The following is a 23,169-nucleotide window of genomic DNA, read 5'->3' as shown; positions in this document are numbered from 1 at the left end:
AAACCACATGGCTGAATATTCTTCTTGGGATGACACACATGTACCATTCCTTTTCTTCTGGCAAATCCCACCCAAAGGACCACTTCCACCTCAAACCCAACAAGCAATTAGCCAGCACACAATGGAGAAGATATAGGGCAGATGATATTTGTCTGTTCACCTGTTATGGGTGTGCTTCCATAACCTAAGTATTAGCTAGCAGTACATTTGCTAGCCATTAAAGCTCCTTGAAAACTAACTTGGCACACTGTGAATCTCAGATTACACGTTTTGCTCCCTGTCCAAACAGCGCACCTCATCTGGAGTGTGAGCAGTGATCCATTGCTGAGGAGGGAGAAGGTGCTGCTCGAACTGCTATAAATGGGCATATGCTAGGTCAGCCACTAGCATGTGTTATGTGTACAGGGATTGAACCAGTCCCTTGGATAGTCCTGAGACAGGGGGAATTAAAATCATCTTTATCATCTGCTTTTTGAAGTGTAGAGAGATTCAGCCAGCATGGTATTCTAAATCTGGTTTTTGTGTATCAAAACAGAACTAAAAACAGAAAAGTCCGTGACTGTTCAGTTGTTCGAGAAAATGTAACACAATCAACATTTTTCTTGCTGCTCTCTCAGAAGAGATATAGCAATGAAAGTAACCTGTAATTGGGAACCTAGAAAGCTCTAGGGAGTTTTACAGCCCAGAGCTCTGGAAGTCCAAAATAGTTCCACAGCAGAACGGATGTTACAGGAGCTGTGGATTTATTTATACGCACAGACATATCTGTGAAAACTCCAAGAGAAGTTATGAGTAAAATAAACTTAAATTTCTGTAGCCCCTTCACTAACCAACTGAACTAACTAGATTATTTAAGTTTGTGTCAGGTTTTTACCACTACTGGGATGCAAACAGCTCTGCAGCAAAACAGCAGTACTTTGTAAGAGCCGAGCAGCATTCTGCAACGGCAAATACCATATAAAGAGCTCTAATAATATTACAGGAGGAGAATTTAGGCCCTGCATAAGGTAAATGAAATTCAGATGCATTTTGGCATGGAAGGGCTAACAAATTTTTCACCTATTGAGTATGTGATATGCTCCCAGTGCTACAAGAGCCAGAATGTCTAAGATTAAAAAAAAAAAAAAAAAAAAAAAGTCTCTGTTGTCCTGCCTGTACTGCAGAGTTAGCCCAGGTGATCAAGTGATCAGGAGAGGCTCCCCAGGACAGTGCAGCCATCCCTGAGGCATCCAGTTGTTCTTCTGGGTGTCCCTCATGCCTTTTGGGGGCACAGCACGCAGTCCTGTGCTGTGAAAAATGGTTTCTTTTCTCAGTGTAGTGCTTCTCTGTCCCTCCGGGCACTCTCAGGAAGAGGAAAGAGTTCCTATAGAGAGATGCAGAAAGCCACCTGGAGCTCACGTAATTCAGTCAGTACCCGCCAGCACACACACTGGATGCCTCATCTGGTGCAGTGACAGCAGGACCACAGCTCTTCAAACACTGCTGCCCGTCAGGCCAGTGTGGCAGGCCAACAGCTGGGCAGCAGCCCTCACCCGGCTAACTCTGCAATGGAAGACTTCGGAAGATACATACAAAATAAAAAGGGGTAAGGCCTGCCAAATCATGAAAACTTCTAACATGACACTAGCAATGGTATCTGTGCAAAGAAACAGAGTAACATGAGAGACCGCTTAAAAAAGGTGCTGCCGTGACCTGGTACTTCAGACAAAATGGTACAGGCCCTCATTAAATGGTACTCGCCCAGAGAAGCTGTGGATGCCCCATCCCTGGAGGTGTTCAAGACCAGGCTGGACCAGGTCTCTTACAAACATTGTGTCTGTAACAAGCAGTATTTTCACACTGTTACCTTCCTCTCTCCTTTGACTGGATAAAGAGATAGGAATAAAATAAACCAACTACGAAGACCGATGCCCAGGGAACCCTCATAAATTTACTTCCTGTCAGTCCAACAAATGAGACCCCCCTGGGAAGCGATGAGAAGGAGCCTCCTCACAACAGCCTGACTATCGAAAGTCACTTCTCTCATGAAGTACTCTAATTTCTCAGGGCCGAGTATCATGATAATATGAAAGCATCGTAATAGTTTGAGCACTGTGAATTACTTTTGTAACATTGGATGTGCGGGGCATGTTTCCGGCATGCTGGTTCCTGGTGATGCTGTTTGCATGTCTGTATTATTTCAGAATTACCCTGAGTCTGAAAGATTCACGTGCTGTACAAACTCAGTTTCAGAACAGAAATGTGATTCTCCAGACATCAAATTTCAGGCAGTCACTGCATCCATCATAATTTTTGCAAGCTGGCTTTATCACTGCCCAAAGTTGCATCCTATTCCTCAGAAATATATTGTATGTTATCTGGTACAGTCCTACCCAGTATTTCCAAAATCTTGTAGAAATAAGCAGCTCATTAATTCTTTCCTTCAGGGATTGCCATATGTCTACAGTACTTCAGTACTGATGGCATTTCTGTCAAGTTCCGTATTTCCTTTCACAGTTTCATTTTTGCAGTTTTCAGACTATAAACATTTTGCAGCAATTCATGTGTAAAGGCATCCTACATAATCTGAGGTGATATCTCCTGCTCGTTTTGTTTCTTTACAGCCTCCCTAGAGGTTCTGAGGCAGCACTTTTGCATGCAAGTAGCAAAGCTAACCTCGCATTTATCCATCTCCTAACCCTAAAAAAGAAACTGCCCTTAAAAACATGTTTTATTTCAGCTGTATCCTTGAAACCCCAAACTCTGTGAAACTAGAATGAACTAGTGTAAATCAAACAGTGTTCCTACCACTTAGACCCGCCCTGCAACCCTTTCCAATCAGGGAATCTAAAATTACCATATTTACAGCATCTGCAGCAGAGCCAAGTACAAAACAAGATGAATAGCTGTGACGCACAAGGCAGAGTGTGGAAGTATGCAGCTGGGCCTGCAAACAATATAGGCACTCGGCACTGAAGTCCATCTAATGCTTTTCACAGACCAGAGTGACTAAAAGGGGAAGGGGGGGAGGGAGGGGAAGAGAAATTCCAGGAAGATGAGTGAAAACAGCAGAAATCCCAGGCTGCTTCACTAATGGGTAATTGAAATGACTCACAAAAGGTCTAGTAGGGAATTCAATTAATTAGGGACGTGACTGCGCCGAGGGGAGGAGGGAAAGAAAAGAATGCTGGCGATACAAGAAAATCACTCCTCTCCATTCACTTAAAAAAGGGCCTGGAAGAAAACCTCAAGGGAGGAAAAAGCCAAGTTTTTCAAGGCAGGGCCTCTACCCCTTCTTATGCACAGAAAAAAAGCCACAGTCAAACTGTCTTGGCTTCAGGGGAGGAGAAAAGGACAAATAAGTATATCCCTATTCCTCCCCTCCTTCTCTTTCTAATGAAAAGGAAGGAAAAAAATAAAATCGGGCATATTAATTACGTCACCGTTAAGGCAATTGGTAACAAGCAACTATGAGGACAAGAAAGAGGAATGATGCAGGATAGCTTAATACAGTGCTGGTAAATAGCATCTGTCTCATCGTAGCTGCACTGTTTATTCCATGTGCCAATGAGAAGAGGGAGATAGGAGGCAGTGCGAAGATGAATAAACGAGAAAAAACTGGGGACAGATGAAGGAAAAAACGCAATGCGAGAAAGCAGAGAGAAACAGGAATGGGGACAGGCAAAAGGACTGGAATTAACAAAAGAAGGGAGTAAAGAATGGAAAAGGAGTGGATGGAGAGAAGATGAAGGGAAGGGAATGTATTAGAGAAACAGGAGAGGGAAAACCTCTAAAGGAGAAGAGGAGCAGATGTGGGAAGGGTCAGAGAAAGAACGAGAAGTTTCACAATCAGTCAGCAGTTAGAACTTGCTGTGATGGGTACATGGTAACAGCAATGTTGATTCAGCAACCATATATTGACAAATACTGCTTCTAACCAAGCCTCAGAGACTAAATTTACACTAGTGCTAGTTTAGAAATCCCCAAGAATGTGCAACCTAAACTTCCAGGCCCACAACCGACGATCGTTACTGGTAGTGGAACAACTGGCCTAGATATAACAACCAGGGGCAAGTGTTCATTCATGGGATTGAAAATAGGATCTGCAATCATTTAGGATAAAGTTACCACAGCTTGAAACGTAGGTCTTGTTAATTCCAACTCCAGGCTATTGCTGGCAGGCTGGCTGTTCAATTGCTTTATACAAAAGAACCTCACGGTCATTGTTTACCTTCATGAATTATGATGAGATCTAACAAAAAGTACTTCTTAGGCTCTATCGGGTTCAGCACTGAATGCCTTCTGAAGGCTCAGATATGCTCTCACGCTCAAGGATCAAGATACTATCGCTGTGAAAGGTTGGCAAAGTTTGCAGTATGCTGCGTGTTTGGGCAATATCTGAGTATTTTTGTTCCCAGGGCTGTCAATCTGACATCTAAGCAAGAAAACATATAAATCAAACCAATAATGTCAGCTCCACTGTCAAAAGTTTCAGAAGACCAAAAGATTTTTTATAAGCTTTATTTACTGTAACAGGGCAATGAAGATCTGGCACTGACCAAGAAAATAATTCTTGTGTAGTTAAGATATACCAGACCAGGATGAAAAATGCAGTATTTAGCTAACGAGAACCAGTGTACAAATACTGATTGAAATACAGTTATCTTTATACCAGTCTGTGAATACACTGGTGTCCAGACAAAGAAATTCCTTAAATATAACTACATTTAGTCTTTCACGGTTTTTAAGTTAGATTCATGCAAAAGTGAGCATACAGAAATTCCTAGCTGGTTCTGAGCCGACCTTCCAACACAAGAGTAAGGAGTGCCGTGCCATTGGAGGAATCATCTCCCAGAAGAGGTATAAAGTTGAGATCCAAATTCCTACACCTGGTTTAAGAAAAGAGCCCTTGGAAGTTCTGCAAAGACATTATTGTTAGTGCTCTGGACAAACGTAAATGCATTGTCATTTCTACCAGCTGGGCAGCTAGTTTCTATGGAAAAGGACTGCAAACAGTGTGCATTCAGTGCCTAGGTGCCTATGCAACAATGCAATTGTCATACAAGAATTACAATACAGCTATAAAATGTCAGTTAAGTCAGGCAATCCCAATAGCAAATTCAAGCTGGGCAGCCAAAGCACCACTTGACACAGTACTTTATTCTGCTTCAAAGCTCCATTCTTTTCAAATTCTTTCTAACATGTCTAATGAAACAGGCAGTCCAATGTGCTCAGAAGGTCATCGGTTTCTACCCGGAGCACCTCCAAAATTTAACAGGGCCTTGATTCCATTGCCAGTGTAATTTTGTTCTTTTTACTGGGTCTCGATCAAGTTGCATTCATGAGAACTGCAGGCTAGGTCAACATGTACCTCGAGGCTGTCTGGATTCTGTTAAGCCAGGCTTTTTGACCAGATCCTCTTCTCCCTCTCTTACAAAACACTCAGCAGAAAAATAAAATAAAATCTCTCTCTTCTACAAAATTAAAATAATTAAAATAAATTCCTTTTATCTCTCTAATTAAGTACCATCCTGTATTTAGTCAGTTGACAGCACCAAAGAATGATTTTTCTGTATTCCACAATATCATCCTCCCTCCCTGGATCTATTCAAAGCCTCTTGTACATATTTAATCACTCCTAGCCAGGCCTGGCTAATGAAATGCAGGGCCTTGCCCTGACCTGACCTTGCTATTTCTATTTTGGCTCAGCACATCCTCTGCTAGTTGGTTAAAAAAAAAAAAGTTGTTTCTCTCCTCTCTTGGACTTAAAGGTCCTGTTACTGGCAGGGGGTATGGTCAAGGACACTGCTGAATACAGAATGAATGACTGAATGATTGTGAACACTGATTTGCAAAACTCCTGCAAGCCCAGAAAGGACCACAACAACTTAAGCACAAAGGTTTTTTCCCCCTTTTTCTCTTTGGCTGGCAAGGACTGGTGGTCACTGTTCAACTACAGTGAATGGCTTATGGCTAGAAAATTCTGTAAGAAAAATGGACTGCTCAAATTGTTTGCAGCACTCTTTCATAAAGCACTGGTATTCATTCTATGGTTTTGGGCACTTATTGTAACTAGAGATGTTCTTGGTTTTCCCCTTCTGCCCTTTCTATTTGCCAATACTGCAATTTAAAATCTATTTTCCCTTTCTGAGAGCTCATAAAGAAGTGTGATCCCATTTATGACCACTTAGGAAACACTGGATATTGGGTTAGCCCTTTTGTCACATGATGTCGGTTGTAGGAATTCATCAACATGCCAATCAGAAGTCAGGAGTGTTTCCAGTGTACAACTGAACAACATTTACACGGTGATTCATGTGGTCTCTTTAAGCTGAATTTGTTTTCAAATGGTTTATGATTTTGTTGGCCATGAGTTTTGGTGTTGTTTGACATACTGAGTTGCTGGACGAACCATAAACCACATTTGAAGTCAGAAAGGGCATGGGACATCTTTTTATTCTTTGCGTGTAAGCAGCGCCTTACACTGTGGGGCTCTGGATACTGAACAGGGGTCCCAGATGTTATTACCAAACAACCAACAACAGCACAAAGTTCTGTAGGTAGTCTGTCTGTCAGAAAAATCAGGCTCAGTATCTCAATTCTTCATTGTTCCTCCAATTATATATCAATGGAGTCAAGCCAGAGAAAACAGTGGTAAATAAGACGAAGATGCCTTTAGCTAGCTATCCAAAAATAATGCCCTATGTCCCGTGGGGCACTGTCAGCTAAGGACCAGGGACATATATCACATTTCTAATGGCCAGAATCAGTTTAACAGGTCCTTATGAGCTCTTCTGCATGCACTGGAACTGAGATAAAGAGAGTTAGATCTCCATTTATAAGTCCAGTCTTTTGTCAGCTCAACTAAAACAAACAGGTTCAAGTTGTGACATCCTGTTGAATAGAAGCAAGTAGGACTTTAAGGCACTGCTTGAAAGAAGAAATGCTAAAATCATGTTTGCAGTCAGCAGAGTCAAATAATACAGCTGTGTCGCCTTCCCCCTAATGCTGTTTATCATGTTCTTTTGTAGTCTGGTTTTCTACACAGACAACACTTTTGCAATCACATTCTGTATCCCAGTCTATATAACCTTTTCAGCCATTGATTGCTTTCAGCCAAGTCTGAAAAAGGTAGGGGTCCTCAAACATCTGTGAGGTCACAGAAAATGAGTGAAAATAGATGACTGAGTAGAGAAGAGAGTTCCTGTAGATGTTATTAGACTGCCTGAAATCCAGAGAGAGGACTTCTCAGCATGCCAAGTGCAGCAGAATTTGTAGATGTAGTCAACCAACCAAAAGTACAGGTCTGTACAGATTTCTGACTTCCTTTAGTCGATGCCCTGTGGGGTTAGATGAGCACCAGAACTAATGCAGAAGTTGGCCTTCAGTTGGCCATCTGCTGGTGACCATAAGTTGTGAGATCAGCAGTAGTGAAACCTGACTATGGCCTTACGAGGCCCCAGTCAAACGTCTGCACTTGCTAGGCCTCACCCAGCAGGAGAGCTCCTTGGTGGCATGCACCAGGCAAAAAACACTACTTAGGCCAACTCTAAGCAAGTACCAAACTGTCATTAAACCAAAGGCAAAGGCAACATTCAGCCACTTTTTTCCCCTCTGCCACCTTTCCAAGCAGATTTTTGACCTACCCTAGGACCCAGCCCCACTGCAGTTGTACAAAATGGAGTGAAACACACAACACATTGTAGAACAAGTACTCTCAGATTAACTGTGTCCTTTTTTTTTTTTTTTTTTTTTTTCCTTTTTTGGTGTGTGTGTGTATTACACAGCCTGCTGCGGGCATTTTTGTCATGATTTTACGCTACAGACATCGAGATTTTTAAGAGCTGAATCTCTCTTTGTAGGCTGTTCCTGAAGTTTGGCACAGTTGGAGAATGCTACCTTGGGGTGCTCCTTCCCTGTGAGCTCTGACGGGATGTTGCAGTTAAGCCGCATCCACAGAGCTAAAACCACAGAATTTAAAAACAGCTGTGAAATCCAACTGTGTCTGATCTGCCTTGGTGTTTGGCCTGTCTCTGTGGGGCCAAATTTGTTTAACTCAAAGTAAAAATATGAGTTAGCACAATTCACTAGACGAGGCAAAAGCATTTTTGGAAGATTTTTTTCAACCCACTTGTAACAAACAAATTTGGGCCACTACCTACACATGCCAGAAAAAATGTTTATCTTGCTTAGCCAAAATTGAGCAAAATAGATTTTTTTGGCAGCATGGACAAAGCTTTAGGCCTGACTTTTTCAGGTCCCCTCCTAATTCCAGTTTTCCATTCCCCACCCTTCAGAGTTCCTCAGAAGATTCTCTATCCTTGATGGCCTTTCAGTTTGGGTACTGTCATTTTATTTTTTTCCCCTTATGTTCTTCACTTTCCTTTAGCCTTCTTTTGCATTTGCTTTCTTTCTATATGGTTTAATGGAAACATACTAAAAAACCTCATATCTCTGACATTCCTACCCTTTGTTTTCCCAAGTACCCTCCCCTAGCCAAGGGTATACCTTGATACACCTTGATTAAACTTACAATGTATTAAAGGATTGGGAAACAGGAATCTTACCAGTGGCCTAAGACCATCATTCTAAAAAGCATAAGGAAAATTTTATTTATTTAAGTCTTACTAATGCATATATATCTAAAATATACACATATACATACAGATTGATAGATATATTTTAATATTCTTGCCACTTCCTTAAAAACTAGCACAGAAAAGATACCCAGAGAAAAACAGACTGAAGTGAGAGTTTTGAGCAAGACAACTTCAGAAGGAGAGGAAAACAGACAGACTCAATAGTTTAACAAGGAACACTGGATTATATGTTTTCCAGATACACTGGGCTTCCTACTAATACTACAGACTTCATATATTGTCTGTATAATAGATGTCAAAATTCCTAGGTATTTAGCATGAACAGCACGATCAATTTATAAGACAGTTCAGACTCAAAAAAGTCAACAGGGAAACTTTCACCGTTCCATCTAGAACTTTCTGAAATTTTATTTGAGTCTTTTAAATACAGGAACTCAAAGTTATACTGAGCCTCACACCATTCACGGTAAGCACTGAATAGTTTCGTATGCATTCCCAAGGTTAATCAGACTAATTTATTAGTACTAAGTAATTTTCTGCGGAATACGTTTCCTAAAAATTGTCTCACCATCTCCAGAGATATTAAATCACAGTGGTAACCAGTTGTCTTGAGGATGACAAGAAGCTATTCTGCACAAGCAGTTGTTCAAGACAGACTCCCCAGTGAATTCTTATTCTAAGAGTTTGTATCTGCATGTTTTAGTAAGCGCCTCCAACTATTGCCTCAGATTTACTTTTCGGAATATATGAGCACTTGAAAACAGTTCATGATAAACATGTCAAGGGCCCATTTTATCATTTTTTAATTGAAAGCAGGTCACTAAAACAAATTTGTCCATGCTGGGAATGCAAAAGCATTTGGGAGGGATATGACAAGCCATTCAAGCAACACTGAATGTTCGAATTGTACTTAAAAGCTTTATACGCAATACTGACCAGAACAAAACCTCTGGTTAGGCAACCTCTCTGCATACTTCACAGTCACATCAATATTGGCTCCCAAATACAAAATATATGCACATACTATGTTAGTAAGTGATCAACAACAACTACTGATATTCATCACAGGCTTACAAAATACTATGAAAAGCTACAGCATATCTAAAATGTTAATCACTTCTCCTCACTTCTCCTTGTCATATATGTTACAATGAGATCTGAGTTCTAGTGCGGTCAGAAATCACATGGTGTATTAAGGGCTTAAGAAGAATTCTGAAGATTTTAACTGTTTTGACCATGAGCAGAAATGGGCAGAAAAAAAAAAAAAAAGTTGATGAGCCTGGGCCACAGAGGAATAGAACTTCCTAGTCAAGGAAAAAAAGAATGATTTAAGTGATAAATGCACTAAAGCAAATTCCTTACTTTTCTCATCCTACCAAGTAGATCACACCATTACCCTGTTTTGGGAATCCAATGAAAAATGACAATATTAGCTATTTTATTTAAGAAGAGAGTCTTTGCAGGGGTTCATGTAACGCCATTCATGTTGTTAATTTCTATATTAAAAGGCCAGAAATAATCTGTTGCATTAAAGAATGGAAAGAAATTATTTCTCTTCACACTAGTTTCTTCTTTCTGATATAGCCCAGATTTAAATGCACACTTATTAGGTGAGAACTCTGTTGTCCATTACCAATTCCTGAAAACTTCAATGTGTTTTCATTTCTTTATAGCCAATAGCATTTTTTTTTCTATTGGGAAAAAAAAATGCAGTAAAAGCAAAAGCAATATCCAAGCCAATCCCCATCCTTCAGAAGACTCTACAGAGCACACAGATGACATCCTATACTGGGGTAATATATTTCATTAGACGATAAATGAAGAGAGATTTTGGATGGTATGTAGGGATGTAATATTAACATCAAATACATTCCAACTCCCTTATCTAATCTAATGCGCCATTTAGCAGCTGATACATCAGGTCAAGTCTTTGAATCAGTTTCGTGCCAGGGAGTAAATGATGCCTAATATTTAAATAACCATCCTTTTGACAAAGATGAACTTGATCAGTAATAAAGATTGTTTCCAATCAATGATCTTCAAAAGGTCTCTTCTGTTTCTTTCCAGATGACTACACAAAATATCACAGTACATAAAATATCTTGGCCTAATCTGCTGCCACTTGTTTCCTTCTTTGCCATTATTTCTTGAGCTTTATGAGGTACTTTTGTAACTGTTTGGGGCCTAGAAAAGGCATGCTCTCGCTTTCATATGGAAACTGTAAGCACTTGCATCGTTCCCCTGCCAGAACACACACACACGCACAAGCTGGCACATTCTTCTAATTACAAAAGTTAAAAAAAAAAATCACTGCTGTAATATTAATAGCAAATACATTCTGGTTCATGTCTGGTTACACTCAGGTGAACACTGATAAGTCATGTGTGAGGTTCTCATACACAGCTCTGCCACCACAACACCAATCCTAACATGCCTCAGCCTCTTTCTGACCTTGCCATACACCTCAGTCCTGAATGGACTCTTGCTGTTCCACTCCAGCATTAACATTTGCAGTAATCAGCTTCACAGAAAAAGCTTTAGCCTAAAGGAACAATATCCTCTCAAAAGTAATGATGAAGACTGCTGCCTCAAAATGCCACCGCTGTGTGGCCCTGTTTTAACTTTCCCCTCCTTGGCCTGGGACAGATTACCTGAGACGAACGGGTACAGCACAGCAGAGCTGTGCTCTGCAATCACATTCATCCTTCAGTGAAATTAGGCTGCATCACTGTCAGAACCTCAGTTTCTGCACTCATAACTTGGGAGAGAAATGCTCAAAAGCAACAAACACACAGCAGTGGGAAAGCTATGCTGTATAACTCCTAATTTGTAAGTCAAATTGAATTATATCACTGGAATTGCAAGCACCGAAGGGCCCCCTAACTGGGGTTTGTTCTTGCTGCACCACATTCAGGTCCTTACAGAAAGCAGCTGCCATCCCACATGGCACTTCGGGCCAAAGTGAGGTGCCCGCCCAGAGGCAAGCAGCCACCCTCGAGCACGCGGCCTCTGCCCCGGCCCCAGCGGCGTGAGGCGAGCTAAAGGAAAAGCGGGCACTGCGCTCAGAGAGCCTGTCCTCTCCTCTGGCACAGGCAGAACTACTGTTCTTTTTAAAAATCCCCTGCTCTTAGTAAGGTTTGTTTTTCTAACTGGTTCCCAGAAACCTCTAGGGGGTTCCAAGCCCAGAAAAGTAATTACTGCATTACTTTGGCCACAGACACAATATCAACCTTGTTAGACTTGGCCTGTGGAGACAGCCAAACACCTGCTGCTGCAGCATTTATTTGATAAGCTTCATGGTTCGCTAACATAAACCTGATCCTGCTGACCTGCAGGAGGATGAAAAGGAGAGGGGGGGAAAGGGTGGAGCAGGTAGGCGATCTCACGGCCCGCCGGCCCAGCAGCTTTGCAGCCCTCTCTCCCAGCAAGCTCCCATTTCTCTTTGCTTTCTTGTTTCCTGGTGAGAGCTTCAGAGAATTGGTTTTCCCCCTGCAGTTATGCAAGCAGATGTGGAAGGGGCTAGGATTCCCATGCCTTATGACGGATTAACTGACAAGCACGGGATCAATACGGGAATTGTTCTAGGTCTGGCCGCATCTGTAGCCTTCCGAAGCAGACAGAATAGCTGCACACACTCTCGTTGGCATGGTGGTGTGCACTGAAAGGCTGGCTTAGTACCAAAGTCCATTAGTTAACAGCAAGGGGGGAAGGAAGGGCTGCAAATCAGTCAAGTCAACAGATAAAAGCCCGGGGAGAAAAGCAGATGTAGAAATAGAAACTTGATTTTTATTCCTCAAATGATGCACTTTTCTCGTCTAGGACAAAAAAAGAAAGAGGGGGTGGGAGGGAAATGAAACAAGGTTTTGTCCAAAACAGGACTGTCTCCTCCAATGGATACTGCCAAGGAAAGAAAAAAAAAAAAAGAAGAGCCAGGGGACTTGGGAGGAAGGAGAAAATAATCTTCCTAACTCTGGCGCTTGATATCAGGAAAGAAACACTTCTGACAGGCTAGCTTGGTCTCCTCTGCGCCTCACCTTTTCTCTAGGTAGAGGGAATCAAAGGTGGACTATGCAGAAAACCAGGAAAGTACTTGTCCACGTATCTGCTAGTTGTCACTCACAGGGAAAGGGTTTGATTTCAGGACAGTGAGTTTTCTAGTGCATCTCTGTCTGTGTATGTTGATAGTGTGTCTTGGAGATATACGTGATTCACCCACTTGGGAGACGGTAAGAAGCAGATGAATCACTCTGGATGACATCAGAGCCAGCCCAAACATTTATTCAAACTTGGCAAAATCTGAACACTAAACATCTGAACATGTGTGGAATTGTCTACACAATCATATTCCACCTTATTTCACCTCCTTCTGCTGGCTCAGAACTTCAGGAACTTTATCTCCTGATGGTGAAAAAAGCTGTGAAAATTTAAATAATATGCCACAAGACATTTTCTGTATAGATCCAACCCAAATCAAAGCAAAAATCTTGAAAGAAAACTTTTCTTGTAGACTCCCAAGCCCAGCTTTGCAGGTATGTGAAATTCAGCTATCACATGATAAACATCTGAAATTTTGGGCTAGTACCAATATTCTACTTTTGTATTCACCCTTTACTGTACAGGATCCACAGCATCAAAGCAAAATGCTAAGTACACTCAGAAAAACAGCACTTCTGGATTCTCAGAGCTCTAGCACAGCCAACTGTCCTTCAATTTCTGCCTTTATTGATGGGCCTGTTTCTCTCCAAACAATATGATTTTTTAGAGGTAGTAATTAAGGACAAGAAACAAATAACCTGATAATATAAGGAAACTCTTGTGGAAGGTATTGCAAGAAGACAGAGAGTATAAGTGAATTTGAACCATGCTAAGAAGCCTATATTGTTTGGAAGCCTGTGGGTATGGAAGGCCCACAGGTGCTGCCCACCGTGAAAGTCTTGAGAGCAATGAATGATGTGTCCAACTCCTGGAAAATGCACCAGAGTAAGCCATCTTAGTTTTCTTAAAAATGGCTGATGACTGAAGCCAGTAACTTCATTCTTTATCCACCATTTTGCATGAGGATAACAGAAATAACCCAAAATGCATTGTTCACCCACCAGACAGTGGTGATAAAGAACAACTCATGGCCTATTCCCCAAGAGCTACGAGAGACCAGCAGCAAAACTCCTATGCTAAGGGCAACTTCACTGCTTGAAGCCTTCTATATAATAACACCATCTCACTTCAGAAAAAATTATGCAGCATACAAAGTATTGCAATGACTACAAAAGGTCCTCCTAATGGTAATTCTGAACAAAACAACACACACACACAAAAACAAAACAAAACAAAACCACCCATGTCATATTACAGAATGTCCCTCTGCAGTATTCTGCCTTTTATTCACAAACCTTTTTCCTAAAGTGTTGTACATTGTTTCCCCAAAGCATTGTACATGCAGAAGCTCCCTGAAGAACAGATGTTTCATGGTAAAAAAACTGGTATAGTAGCAGGAATAGTTTTAAATAAAGTCAAATAAGTTCGACGGCGGCTGGGGTGAAGTAGTGATGGTTACCACATGAGAATCAGCACCCAAGGAGCTTGACCTGGTAGATCAGCAGAGCGCTCTGAAACCACACGTAAGTTTGAAACACAGCAAGGCAAATGAGAAACAATGACAGCCGTGCAGCTCACTCAGAGCATCCCCAGGAGAACAGCCATATGCCGACAACAAACACTGCAGCCGAAAGGAACCAAAATTGTACAACAGATTCTTAAAATAAATCCTCCCAACAGGCCCTGCTTCCTGTTCTGTTAACAGCCACCCGACCAGAGGAATGGAGCTCACTCTGACTCACATAAAGGCAAGTTTGCACAAGGGCACTGAGCTGTGTGTGAGACTGCACACGCTCTTGTGCAGCCAGCTAAAGGACCACGAGAAGAACACGAAAGCAGGATGTCTCTCTCGACATTTTCTTGTAGGTGAAAACTGGAAGATCGTGACCTTTTTCCTCTCTACGGGTAAAATATCAGCAAAGGTGTTGCAGGCCCTTAATAGTGCAAGGGTAACCAGAACTTAGCCTAGTGCAGGTACTCAGAGGTAACACATCCCATCTGCTGGGTCACATCCCTGGGAACCTCCAGGATCAAGACCTTACTGCTGTCCCATTTTGTGTGACAGAGAAGGATCAAATTGGTTGAGAGTAGAATATCAAGGTAAAACTTTTTTCATGGAATATTGTACTGTCAAATATCTCTTCTTCAAAAGCATCTTTCTAGCTTTATGGTTGTGAAGACAACTTTAACATTGTGACCCCAGAGTAAGCAATATAGTAAGTTGTCTGACTTTGCAATCGCACTAAAACAGGTTTCTCAAAAATAACTTCCCCATCATAGCTTGATGCCTTGAAATGACTGTCTGAACCCATCCTTCTCCCCAGAGGTTTTTGTTTGAACAAACGTGGTTTCTTCAGCTTTGAATCAATGGAATAAAGAGACTGTGGCTTTTCAATATGGGCTGGGTTAAAACCTATTGAAACTAGTAGATCTCACACTACACTTCCTTTCAAGCTAAATAAGGCAACAGTTAAATACCTCTTTGTTTAACAATTGCTAAAAACAAAAGACTGCAAAAAAAGCACAGGCTGAGCAGGGTCTGGACCTCACAAGACAAAGGGAATCACGGGAACAGATGCCCCAAATGTGGAGATTAATGCAAAGAACATGGCAGCTCTGCTCTGGGAGGAGCAGAACTGATGAACCCCAACCAATTGCCTAGGAGAGTTGAGGTGAGGATGAGTATGGTATCCCTTTCAACATACGAAGATCCTAATGTGTCTGACTGTAAACCAATGTTAAATAGACCCTTTTTTACTACATTAAACTACTGTAGTTATTTCTTTGGTATTTTGTTAGCTGTCACTCAAAGCAAGTAGAACACTAAAAGCATCAAGTTGCTTTTTTTTTTTTTTAAAGAATACCAATAACAGGTTTCTTCTTAAAGAAAACCATCCAAAATGGGTTTATTCTCTCAAATTACTGATAGGCAATCTTAACCCTTAAAATAAAACTCTGAACCCCATTAAGCAGATGGATAGGATTTCAGCTCATCCTTTAACCACACCTTATTACTGGCCAAGTTCTAGATGGCTAATTACTTCCAGTTGTTTCTGAATAGACCTTTAACTACCTCTGTTGGAGTCCTCAGTATCTAATGCTCTTTGGAGAGACAAGAGGAAGCAATCTGACTAAGCATTAGACAAATAAGACTTACTGACTATTAGAATAAAAGCAAAAGAACAAAACAAAGTAACTTAAAAGGACAGTAGGCCAGTTTGTTTATAAGTGTGTTTGAGGAAGGCCTAAGAGAAAGTGGAAGAACCTCACAGTATCCAAAAGGCTTTGGGTCATTTCTTTTCAGCCATATCATGCCTCAAGTTTTGGCAATAAAAAATACAGGCAGGAACTGCTAAGACGATTTCCAGTAGTTCACTTTCATATTAAATAGTTTCACAGCACTGGCACATCATTGATTTATCCTTGACTTATCCTTAAAAAACAGTCTAACTCCCCAAAGCTCTGTAGCATCTCTGCTTTGCTTACAGAGCACCTTAGTGGGTCCTGAGGGGAGGTACAGCATGTGGTCAGGAGGAGGAAGGACTACACGAGAATCCCGTGAGGTAACCTAGGTCCTGCTCAACCTAGTCTCCAGATGAGCTGTTACTGATGTGAGAAATTATTTAAGTCAAGCAAACTGTAAAGTATTATGTGAGTATTTAAAACTTTGATTCTTAAAGCAGGAAAGCCAAGAAAATGCAAAATTTCACTTTGGAAAACTGTGCCCAGAGAAGGCAATCCAAGGCTTTCCAGATAACTGGGCAATACCTGGATTATTTACATATGTATGTATGGCCTTTAACAACGTAGAAATAGAGCATGCTACATATGTTGCTGAACATCTCAATCTCTGTAAATTAGAAAAGACGATTAAAAACAGGACATGAGAAAATCATTTGTCCACTATTACACAAAACTGGGTAACAATTAGCAGCTGAAGTCAGGTATCTTCTGACCACAGCCTTAAAACTGTATTTCCTCTGATATTACTCATTCGTAGGCCACATTTAAAAGAGCAGCGAACAACTGCTGCTGATGGTTGTGGTTCATTAGCCAGCCAGCAATAGATGTCCCACATACACTCATTTAGCGTAACACGTATTTGCACATGGGCTTGAAGTACTGTAAAACCATACACCCACAGATCCTGCCTCAGCTAACCCTCCCTCACAAGGCCTGGTTACACTCCCTCCTCCAGCCCACCATTAATCTCCCCATTGCCTTTTAGCTTTGCTTAGATTACAAGTTATCGTCACTATGTACATGCAAACTGTAACCAAAGACTGTCTGTGCCTAACAATCACTCAAGTCATTTCCAGCTAATGATTTACTGTTTGCTTCACTTCCCCACCCACCGTCTGGCTTTTTTAGGGCAAAGACATAATTTCTTGTATGTTGCTAGAGGACTACCCGCACACCAATGGGGCAAAGAATGCAATAAAAAAGATTTAATAGCAAAGGGGATGAATAGAACATTCTAGTATTTCCCCTTTAGCAGAAAACAGAGTTTCCACTACGGTGGCAAAGTCTCCTATGCCCAGAACAAGCCAAGTACCGCCTTCTGACAACGCCGGGGAAGTACTTGTGGCGAGACAGACCCATCTCTCTGCTGATCCGATTCTTCAATGAGACAATTCACTGTCTGTTTCTGGGGAGGAATGAATGGAGGAGTTAGATCAATTATCCAAGAGTCTTCGGGATACAATCTGACAGATGATGAAAGAACTCTAATATGTAATTGAAATACCCTGTACCAAAACATCCACATTAAACCTCTGTTGATTACACACAGGTCTGAGCTATCTCAGACCTTCAGAACAGGAATTGAGTTGTTTATCAGTGAAAGCCAAACTTCTAAAAAGCTGGCTGCCCACTACAGAGCCTTTTTGTTGGGTAAATTAGCTTCAGGAAAAGAATCAAAATGAATTAAAACCACATGGAGATCCTCTCCCTTTACCCCCCTTTTCCCCTTTCCTTTCGCTATATGAATCCCCTCACCAGGAGACAGAGGCCAGTTCAGTCTAATTTAGTCCAGTGTTTTTGTTTCCTAAAGTCTCAGTCTTGGGCTGAGTCCATTAATAGGCTGCAGCTGATTTTAATCTAGATGAACTCAAGACTTCTCTCTTCTTTGGTTTTAAAAAGATTACAAATTGTGTGTTATATAAATAGAGGGAAAAGGGAAAAAAAGAACCAGAATGAGTAAAAGATCTGCTCTCCATTAGCTGACCTGCTGAACAAGCCTGTGATTCAAATAAAGATGAGAAATGAGAGCTGTGGGGGGAAAAATACACAACTAAAAGCTCTAGTGATACTATGCCCAGACACACTGGTAAGAGGAGATGCAGTAATGTCTGATAGCTACCATTACCATCTCGACAGCGCAGGAGATACTAGTAATAAGGCTCCAAAAGTGGCAAACCAGATGCCTCTAAGACCGTTCTGATAATTTGCAGCATTCTTTCCCAGTTAAACGTAAAATCATGTTGATTAGCAATTGTGACCTCTTCGTATCTCTTTGGTATCCGGTGGAACAAGTTGGTCTTCTTACACAGGCTCCTTGTGGATATTCATCAGCATGGAAGACTGCCATGATACCCATGTGGACTGATTCAAGTGGGAGGTCTAAAAAGGGGTGCTGAGCTTCAAGAGTTACCTCAGATCAGTGTTGAGGTACCTTGGGGGACAAGGCTATAGAAAAGGGGTATGGGTATGTTGTCCTCTAGACCAACCAGTTCTGGGCTCCTCAGGATAAGTAAAAGACAAAATGAAACCCATACCAAATGAAATGCAATACTGTTTTTCCTTTTGTCCAGAAAACACAGTCTAGAATAGCATTAACAAGTATGAAAAAGAGTAAACTAGTCTGCTGCAAAAGGTAAATGGGACAACTATTTTTGGTATGGTGCATCAGCTCAGAAGGCTTCCCACCACTGTAAAGAATGACAGAAGAAAATCACTTCCTTCTAGTGTTGTTTCTTGTGACCACAGTTGTATGCAACTGTCAATAAAGCTGTCAGTACTGCTACACACAAGTATTAATATGGATATGGTCAAAACACTTTTCATATTATTGGTATCAAACCCCTCTGCGTAGACATCTTTGTTTCTTTTCTTCCTGTCACACAGAAGGAAAGGAGAGGTGGGTGCCATAAGTCTCCATCTCAGAACAGGCAGGGGTTTTTTTTTGCAAGTGCAGATCTCCCAGCACCATTTTTAAAATTAATTTCCTCGTGTGCTTTTTTTCTTAAATAACAGATTTAAACAGAGTGCTATGATACAATACTACTATGGATCTGAAAATTGAGAATGCCAATCGCCAATCTCAAAGTATTCTCATTTTAGGGGGAAGGGGTTGGGCTTTTTCTTTTTCTTTTTAATGCTAACTTGAATTCTCTGGCTACTTTATGTTACTCTGGCACTCTACACATAGTCACAGGACACTGTGTCACAGGACACTGTATTTCAAGCCTGGGTGAATTCATGATTTTAAAAACAATTATGGTAAGCTGCAAATTTGACTCTCATTTTCTTGATACTCAAACTCAGAGGCTGATACATGAGGAACAGCTCATACACAAGTGCTCTATTTAAAAACAGCCACTGAGGAGCTGTGTGGATCAAAGTCAAGTGTGAAGGGACTACGACCAGCAAGGGAATAAAATGCAACTACTCACAGCACACTGCAGTCCCAGTTCTGCTAAAGAAGAGAATGGCAGCCACTTGGAAGAAGGAGAGTCCTTTACAGAGTTGTCTGTAAAAGACTTCTGTTACTCAACTCCAGCTGAGAAATAAAGGTAAAAACCTACTTTCAATACACGAGAAGAAGAAAAAAAAAAAAGAAAAAAAAAAAGGGTTTTAAAAACACATGAGCAAGATTTTTAGTGAGTTGTACTTACAAACAAAAGATCCCAAGAAACTGAAGTGTTTATGTCATTGTAATTTTAAAATCTCCAAATAGCATTTGATCCCTCAGAAAATCCATTTCAGAGCTCCAGAAATGTTTTTGCTCTGTGTGCAAATGCTGACATTTTGGGAATCAAATGCGTCTGTTTTAGACTCACCAAGAGAGTATATACCTACATAAAATAAAAATCTCTGCTTTGCCATACAAAGGAAATACAATAGGCATAGTAAAAGTGCTAGTAATCAATAATAAACAGTAGATACACAGAGAAATGGATGGACAGACAGATGTAAGAGGAATTACACAATCCTAATCAGCTTTACCTGAATATAACCCCTTGTAATAAATCTCAATTGCAGTGATAAACGTGCCTGTATTAAACCCAGCAATTTTTCATTCTTTGCTAATGGAGCAAATGTAACTTGGAAGGGGTCTGCATGAAATCACTGGAGGTTTTATTTGTATAACTTTTCTGGAGTTTGACTGGGACTAGGACTAGACTTGACTGCATGTGGGTGGCTGTGGGGCGGGTGGACAGCTGGGTGAAAAACTATGACAAAAGGAATCTTGTCCCATTTCCTGCCTGCGCTTCATTCACTGATGAGTACTGCTCTGGGTCACTCTCAAGATTTCTTCATCTGTTGTTGTCTCGTCTGTAAAAGGGGCACCCCAGCAGTGGAGCTGTTGTCAGCTTGTCTTGAGAGTTTATTCGGCTGCCTCTCACCCCTGCAGCTGTGTGGGATTGTGAGTGCCTGGCTGTAAACAACGCCATATTTCGTGCTTCTTTTTGGATGACTTGAAGGCCAGGCTGAGGCCAGATGTGTTTGCTGGTGTAATCTGTTTCCCATTTCTCGTAATAAAAGCATATCTCAACAACTACTAATAAAGTGAAATCGGGATTTATCTGTTGTCTTCTTCAATGTGATTTGTGTTGGAAAGAGAATGTTAATAAAACACAGCGAAGTCTTCAGTCTCTCCCTTCTTCCTGAATACTGTAAATACTGTCATGGATCCCTACCAGTAAACAACCAGACAGGTCTATCTGATGCCACTGGACTCCTCCTACAGTAACCGATATGCCTCTTGCTAGCTTGTGGAAACAACACCATTTTCCTTCAAGAAACACTGTTTTGCAGTAACACTGCCTTATTTATTCTTGTTTCTTTTCCCAGATCTGTTCATTTGAAAAAGTTTCCTCCTGGTAACAGGTTTAGCCTTTTTACTAGGATTCTTTCATAAAAAGCTTCTCCCTGTCCATGGGCAGCGTTCAGCTGGGTCTCCCACTGCAAACTATTCTGTTAGCAAGTCCAGTCCCCAAATGAGAAACCCAATTCCAGGAGCCATGTGAAGTCTGTGTCTCCTTCCCTGGGTCCAGGGTAGCTTCCTGTGGGTTCCACTAAGCTTCTACCCAAGGTAAAGGAGTAAATCACCCCCCGATTTTGTTATGACAAAGAGATGCCTTTTGATTTGTACTGTATTTAGAAATAGCTTTCCCCTTCGGAGCAGATGAAGAGGTGAGGCATTTCAGAGAAATGCCCCAGAGTTTCATTCTACAGGAGGTTTTGCCCAGCCACCTAACCCTAGGAAGGAGAGGAAGCCCCTCACAGTGCAAGGCAGCTCTAACTGTAGATGCATCAAAACAGCACCTACTTTATTCAGGATAATTGTTCCCTGGCAGTACGCAGAAGTTCATCTATTGTCTTCAGTCACACTGCTGGATGTCAGCTCCTCAATCAGCCTTGCTAGCTCTGTTCAGCAAATGGACCACAAACACAAAAAACCAAAGCAGATACTATTCCTTCTGTGCCTCTTCAGTTTTATTTTAACACCCAAGTATAAAAACTGTAACTGCACACGTAGAACTCCATTACTGGCATAATTGAAGACAACAGTTTTAGCTGGCATGGAATACACGATTTATTCTGTTAAAACCACTCATGATTACATGTGAGAAGGAAAGAACTTTTTAGCTTTTAGAAAACAAATAATTTCTAGGGTTAGCAATTAGAAAAACAAAACCAAAACATTTGTACTTGTAACCTGAGCATACTTGCTGTGGGGCTTGACTAAGATGTGCTAAATGTAATCTTGGATTTTTTTCTTCAAAGAATCACCACGCTTTAAGATGCCAGTAATGAAAAAAAACTACGTCTGGGCAGTCTTCCTCCCACTGCTCCATCTGTGTTTCCAGCATTTTACTGTGCTTTCACATCTACTATGTGAAGGAAAGATCAATCTATTTCCAGAAGGCTACTTATGGGTGGTCTGAGTTCATTTTATTTCTTAACTTTATTTTCCAGGACATTCAGAGTTTTCTTTCCATTTTCTGTCTTGAACTTTGTGGTTTTACAGAGCCACAATACCAATAATGTAATACCGAATATTTGTTTTATTTCCTCCTGTATCCAGCATGGTTTTACACACAAGTTGATCACCTCCAGAACTGTATTTGCCATACAAGAAGCATATCTGATTTGACCTTGGCCCTAATTCTTGTGCCTTTACCCACATTGTATGTGATTGACATACTTGAGACCCCTCAAAGAACATTCCTTACACCTACCATCTCCGTAGATGCATGGAATTCTCTTTGCATTCTTACCTCATGCTTCCACTCTGTCAAATCAGTATGTCCTCAGAACACTTACATTAAACAAAATAAGATGATTTGCTGTAAGTAATGTTCTTGCTCTGTCTATAGTAATGTTGGTAGATCCTTCACAAGACATATATTCTGTGCAGCCATTGTATCATAAAGTTCACAAGCAGTCTTCCAAAACTCATGTCTTACAGGTTGGAGAAAGCAAATTCCTTAGATTTTGGAATTATGGAAATAGACTCTGCCATAAATGTATGAAAGTGGCATTTTGTATATCACATACATCACAGCAGCCTGTGAATTAAGAAGTCAATCTGTGGGTGCACACTGAATATGAAGACAAAACTGATAAATATGTGTGAGCTTCTTTCACTCTGGGCCCAGAAAATTCATAGCATCAAATACAAGAAATGAACCCTTTATACCAGAATCAAAATACACACCTTTTTTTTTTCTTTTTTTTTCTTTTTTTTTTTTTTCAAACACCTCAACAACACGGCATTGCCTCTAATGGGGCGAAAATCTGCTTCTCCAATGTCCCTTGATACTTACAGAGATGGAACACGGACCAGACGAACCAAAGTAAGAGTACAGGCAGCCAAAGCTGATGGCACAGTCACTGCCTGAGTCATCTGAAGATCTGAAACAATGGCTCTAAGCAAAATAAACTTCCTCATTAATCTGACAGCATGTCAGCCTCATGGCTTGAAGGAGGGGGAGAGGGACGGCAGGGATTCTGCCACTTCAGCAGACAACTCTATGGGTGGAGCAGGAGCAGAAAAGTAAAGTAAGCGTGGCTTATTCGGTCTTGAGCAGATACATTCCTGATGCTTCAGCAACATGACTGAACTTTACATTAAGGACACTCAGTGCCTGCCATACTCAATAAGGAAATGGCATCTCTTACTGTTCCTGATGGTGAGCAACGATGCAGAGGGGGAACAGAACAGCAGAGAAGCAGCAAAGCAGAGGAACCAGGGCTTAAAACCTCT

At 41.1% G+C, this 23,169-nt stretch overlaps 1 protein-coding gene across 6 annotated transcripts in view; it reads right to left on the bottom strand.

Annotated features, from left to right (window-relative positions):
• RAD51B (RAD51 paralog B) overlaps positions 1-23,169 on the bottom strand; it is a 382,679-nt gene that overhangs the window by 88,213 nt on the left and 271,297 nt on the right. The window contains exons 11-12 of one of the 6 annotated variants that reach the window (XR_014584707.1): positions 19,349-19,455; positions 17,273-17,322 (exon numbers count right to left, since the gene is read on the bottom strand). The exons of the other annotated variants lie outside the window; for them this stretch is intronic. The gene's annotated coding sequence lies outside the window, so the exon portion shown is untranslated. The remainder of the gene's footprint in view (positions 1-17,272; positions 17,323-19,348; positions 19,456-23,169) is intronic. 6 annotated transcript variants of the gene reach the window in all.

The sequence above is a fragment of the Anser anser genome, assembly GCF_964211835.1.
Source record: "Anser anser genome assembly, chromosome: 5".
NCBI lineage: Eukaryota > Metazoa > Chordata > Aves > Anseriformes > Anatidae > Anser > Anser anser.
The sequence above is the reverse complement of the archived record's forward strand: the minus strand, read 5'-3'. Positions and strand labels throughout refer to the sequence as shown.